Below are 6,000 nucleotides of genomic sequence, written 5' to 3' on the forward strand. Positions count from 1 at the left end.
CTACAAGTTTGAAGGCCCAGGGTGGGAGCAGGCCAGGTGAGTTCTAAAAAGTAGCTCCAGTAAGAGGAGTGAGTGGAGGGGTCAGTGGCAGGAGAAAGGTTCCCCATGCTAGAGGAGCTGGCAGAGCCACCAGATGTCCCTAAGACAATAAATACTGGTCAAACACTGGCCACACTGACCATACCTGAAAGAGGTGGAGATTTCTGCTGAGCCTGAAAGGAAAAGGAAGATGAGATATTCCTTATTCATAGCTTTGATTTTTCTAATTACAAGTGGTTGTAGTGGGGAAACTGGAAGAGTTCATTAAAACATAAAGAAGAAAATCAACTTTGTATAATATTAGAACCCAGAAGCAACCATGGTTAACAATATAAGATGATTTCTAATTCTGGAAGATCTTGTTTTTACTTGCCTAAGATATAAATGATTTGTTGCTACCTTAACTGTGAGTTCCAATCACACTGAACACCACTTCATATTTTCCTCACATCTCACACGAATGATGTCACAATCCATCTGAGCACTACAGTCATGAGTATGGTTCATGGAAGCCCTTGAATGGACTCTTTTCTGGCAATGCTCCTGTGGGGTCCCCAGCATCCATGGCTGATGCCTCCTCTGGTGCCTTTGGGGTGCTAGAGAGACGCTTAGTTCTACACAGAGGTGAGCACAGTATCTTTCTTCCTTGCTAAGTACCAAGACACGTCACCTGGATTCCAAAGTGACAGTGACAGGGCCCTTCCAACCTCCTCAGGAAGACCTGCTTTCTCTCTCTTGTATCAGTTCTCCCAACTTCAGCTGAAAACTGCCACCTCCATTGGGAAGCAGCTTCAGGCTCCCTTCCTCTACAGTTTTTCTCAAACCTCAGAGAAAGAAAAGAGAAAGGAAGGCAGTCTCCTCTCCCAAGCCATGGCTATCTACTGTGCTGAACCACAACAGTGACATCTGTGTTCAGGCTGACAGTGACTACAAGTGTTAGGTTTGTGTTGATTTTCCCAAAACAAAGCAAATCTCTGCTCTGGGAGTGAAGTAAATTTCCCACATCTAGCAAACTGCTAGCAAATTTCCCAGCTTTTCCTCAGCCTGTTTTCTAAAGCTGTATGTTGCAACTCAGCCAGGGGTGCTATCTAGCCTTAAAGGTGGCTAGAATTTAGATTATAAATTGGAATGGAGGAAAGGATTCCAGGCAAGGGGAACAATTTTACCTAGCAAAGGGTAGCAGGGGCATGCAATATCCTGGGAACCTTAAGAAGGGACCTTTTTAGGCTGGAGCCAGGAGTTCTGAGGAGGAGAGAAGAGGGCTTTGTGGATGGAGTGAGCAGCTGGGGGAGTGCAAGGAGCACATGTGGTGCTTTAGGAAAATGAACTGACTGGTTGTGGGGGGGGGGCAGTGAGTCAGGGAGGCCAAATTGGCAAAAATCCACATAAGAGAGGATGACAGCCTGACCAAGGCAATGATGGCAGCAGGAATGGAGGTGGCACCAGAAATGGACTGGCTGGGGGAAAAACCTTGAAATTACTTGATAACTGATTAAGTATGGGAATGAAACCAAGGAAGAGGGAAATGTGAGGTGTGACTCAGCATTTTCCAGCTGCCAGGACTGGAAAGATGCTGCAGTCATTAATCAGAATAGCTGGATGCTCAGGAGGAGCTGATTTGGGGGCAGACATGGTTTCAGGTACACTGAGTCTCAGTTGCTTGGTTGCACATCCAGTGAACTCTAAGAAATGAGGCAAAGGAGGGACACTCAGGCTGGGGGGTAGATGCTCTGAATCATGTCAGAGGACATAGTCAAAACCATGGGCTTTCTCTTTGTGAGCGTCTAGAGGGAGGAGAACAAGAATTGGACCCTCTCCCCTTCTTGCTGTAGGAGAAAGCAAAGGTCTTGGGAATCCCCAGCCAGGTAGATCACCCAGCAGTGCAGTCTTGTTCCCTCAGTTGTCAGTTGGGGGATGGTCCTGGGCCACTTTCTAGATTCACTTCTACAGATAATCTGAAGATAAGGAGATCTCAAAATGGGGCTGCAGACCAGGCATTCCAGAAACGGCAAAGACAGGCTCAAGTTGAGGAGGGTGGGTGTCAATAAGGGGTGGTCAGATATTCTTTGCATGCACTGAAAACAGAACTGTAAGCAACAAAGTCACATTGAAGCCAGATGTGAACTCCTGGGATTCTCATGTCAGGTCCAGCCATTCACCCCTACATGACAAATGAAGAGACATGGTGAAGGGCAGAGAAAGGGTTTGTTTGGTAGTACTGGGGGTTGAACTCAGCAGGGCCTTGGGCTTGCTAGGTAAGCACTCTACACTTGAGCCCTACCCCTAACCCTTTTTGCTTTAGTTAATTTTGTGGTAGGGTTTGAGTTTATCCTGGCCAGCCTAGACTGCCATCCTCCTATTTGTGCTTCCCTGTATAGCTGAGGATGACAGGCACCAATGGCCACCGTATCCAGCCATTGGTTGAGATGAGGGTCTTGGGAACTTTTTGCCCAGGCTGGCCTCCAACCATGATCCTTCTGATTTCTGCCTCCTGAGTCGCTAGGATTACAGGTGTGAGGCACTGCATCTGACTGAGAAATTAAGTTTGGAATGGGCATACCATAGAGCACTTCTGTTTATCTTCAGCCATCTTTGGGGTACAGACAGGGGCTTTAGGTTTAAATAGAGGGAGAATTAGGGGTAGGGGGTGGAAGGTATGCATAGTTAAATAGTCCCAGTTCAGGTGTGCTCTGGTTGGTCATTATCTCAGTTTTGATTCTCCAGGGTTCCAGGAGAAGTTATCACTGTCATCACTTAAGGGGAGTGGTCTTGCTCCCCAGACATGATTACTCCTGCTCCAGGGTGCAGCTTCATCATTATAAGTAATTATCTTCATTTGGCCAGTGGTCTGTCCTGCAAGTCTCTGCTGTTCCTTAGAGGTTGTTTTAGTCCCTTGTCATAAAGATCTATCAACCAGTCCTGACCTTCCTGGAACCCAAGGTGATTGCAAAATGACTGCAGAGAGAATGGCTGAGAGCAAAGACAAATACAAAAATGGAGGCAGGCAGACCAGGCTTTTCTCCTGCTTTTTAATTAATTCATTGTCCCAAGTAAGGAGTCAGTGCTTTTTAGCAAAAACAGTTTAAGTACCTCTTAAAAAAGGACTCATGACAACCTAAGCCAAGAGTTAAAATGGGCCATTTCATAGGAGTTTAGACTTAGCAGCCTTTCTCTGCCCTCTTTATTAGTGACCTTCCTAGCTTGGAATGGAACTTTCCAGGCAATACCATCACTTTTAATTAGATCTGAGGTATCTCCACAGCACAAGATATATCCTGAGGAAAGGACACACCAGACCTCTTGGACACATGTGGCACCTTGCCCAGACACACATGCTCAGTATACACTTGCAGAAAGATCTCCTCCACCTCCATCGGAACCACTAAGGAAATGGGTCACCTGGCACCCATCATAGACCAGGTACTTTGCTTGGATCTTTCCAAGTACTTTCACATTTAGTCTCATGACAGTTGTGAAAATAAGAGATTATTTTCCCATTTTATAAAAAACTGAAGCTCAGAAAGTATTTGGCCAAGATCACATGCCTGGAAAATGGCAGGTGGTTCCTAACCCAGGTCTGCCTGTGCAGGTTCATGTTCCTCTTCAGTCATTGTGTATGTGTATACCATAGCTCACACATACAGCACATACCCTTCCCCTCTCCTCAGCACGGGATCTTCACTTTCTTCACAAATATATCCCAAGCCACTAGAACAGGGTCTGGCATATATAGGACATGCTGAGTAAGTATCTTGTTATTGTTGTTTGATTAAATGGTTATGGAGAGGACACTCAGTTGTGCCCATATGCGCTACACAAACACTCTCCCCCGGTACACACCCTTATTACAGATCAAATCCAAAACCTGAAAGCAGATCCCAGATGCAGAGGCCCCAGGTCTCATGGCTGCCTTGACTGGCCTCCTCCTGGGGAATGACCTGGCACCACTGGCCCCTCATGGTCTCCTTCTGAGGCAGAGAAAAACAAATCAAAAGACTCCAAGCTCTGGCCCTGCTGAGTTTACAGAGTCGATTCTTATCCTTAACTATCCCCTCAATCTGGCTGAGCCCAGGCGCTGGCTTGGGTGCTCTGCAAGCAGCTCAGATGCCCAGTCCAAGGGAGGAGAGATTGGTACAGCTGTTTGGTCTGGGGGTTCTCCTCCTTCTGCTGCTGCTGTCAGGGCATAGACCCTTCTGCCATTCTGCCATTGAGCTAACTACAATTTTGTACCCTCCTTGCCATCTGCTGTGCCCTAGGCTTATAAGCCAGGCTGGTCCAACACAGACAATGTAGTCAAACTGTGTCGATCCCCGCTTAAAGCCCCAACAATTCCTCATCCTTTCCTAGAGTGCTCTTTCTGGGGCAGCTCCTGCCTCCTCTTGGCCTTACTCCGCTCACCCTTCATAGGTCTCCAGCTGTATTTGCAGTCAGGTCTGAAGAACATACCCAAGTCCAGGAAGTGATCCATCCTTCCTGGCCCTTGTTATACCCTAACACCACACGCACACCCTGTCCCAACACACACACACACACACACACACACACACACACACACACACACACACACACACACATCCCTGCCCATCCCACAGTCCTGTTCATCCAGACTCTAGATCAGAAAATGGACCGATGGGTCAACATCACCAGATTAAAATGTAAATTCTTGAGCCCACCCAAGAGCTGCTGAATCAGAATCTCTGTGGGTGGGGCCTAGCAACCAGCAGTTTCAACAGGCTGGAGAGCAATTCTCACACAAGTCCGAGAAGCACTGCCCCAAATCTCCTAAATTCCACACAAGGCACACGTGACAATCACTTATTGAGCACTTACTGTGAGCCAGGAAGCATCTTCCTGCATTAACTTGCTTAACTCTTCCAGTGACCCTGTGAGGGAGGCGTGTCAGTATCCCCACTTCACCACCACTTCCCCAAGTTCACGGCCAGTTGGTAGGACGGAATGGAACGCAGGCCCTGGGACTGCTGCATCTGCACACAACTGCCACCCTTTCCCTGGTACACATGAGTGCACACTCACTCCGACCCCCCCAACACCTCCATACACAGCACTGCACCTCTTACATCTCACCAAAGAGGAGGCTGAGGCCCGGGTATTTGGGGAGGCTCCTGGCTTCTCCCTCATCCCAAGTATGGACTCCACATAACTGAGTGGAGAGCCAGCAGCCACAGCCAGCAGGGCCAGGGAGTTGGCAAGCTGCAGCCCCAAGACTTTGGCAGCACCCTCAGGCCCCCAAGACCCAGCCCTGGCTCCTGCGGTGAGTGGTGAGCGTATCCATGACAGATTCTACCACCAGGGGCCCTGAACCCTACCTGCCTGCCTTCACTGCCCAGTGTGTCCAGACTCCTGAGACCAAGCCCCCTGACAGGGCCCTTCTGGAATACTGCAGCCAGAGAGCAGATGTGTTTGCAGCCTGCTCCAAAAACTAGTCTTCTTAGGAATCCTGCCATGGGGGGAAAAGCAGGGGGTGGAGGAGGGATGGAAAAACAACCCAAATACCATAACACAGAAAAGTGATCCAAATAAAAAGCAGCAACTGTGTATCTGGAAGGAATAAACTGAGGAGGAGAGGCGCAGAGTTGTGCAGCGTGGCCATGAGGCTGCCAGCCTTGTCAGCCCGAGGCAGGGGCTGGGCAGCCATCACCAACTGGGCACAGGGATGTTCCAGCCGGGGCTGGGCTGCGGGAAGAGCAGGCCCTGGGCTCACCGCAGTATGAGGCAAGCTTCTTGACCAGAGCATCCTTATTCCTGGACCCCAGGCGCCATACTCTGAAGCTTCCAGAAGGCCACAGAGAGGAAGTAGGGTCTCAGTGGAGGCTTTGGAGCTCCAACCACCCCCCAGCCTGCCTGGAGAGTTCCTCTCACCTTATTTCACTTTGAGGTCTGCCGGGGAAGCATGGAATGAGCCAGAATGATGCCTGTACTCACCAGCATGCTGAGTACCAG

The 6,000-nt window shown here is 49.1% G+C and overlaps 1 protein-coding gene across 1 annotated transcript in view; it reads right to left on the reverse strand.

Annotated features, from left to right (window-relative positions):
• Positions 1-5,387, reverse strand: part of Vps8 (VPS8 subunit of CORVET complex) — a 309,569-nt gene extending 304,182 nt beyond the window's left edge. The window contains exon 1 of the mRNA XM_074073616.1: positions 5,367-5,387. The gene's annotated coding sequence lies outside the window, so the exon portion shown is untranslated. The remainder of the gene's footprint in view (positions 1-5,366) is intronic.
• Between the last annotated feature and the right edge of the window lie 613 nt (positions 5,388-6,000).

Source organism: Castor canadensis, chromosome 5, assembly GCF_047511655.1.
Source record: "Castor canadensis chromosome 5, mCasCan1.hap1v2, whole genome shotgun sequence".
Classification (NCBI taxonomy): Eukaryota; Metazoa; Chordata; class Mammalia; order Rodentia; family Castoridae; genus Castor; species Castor canadensis.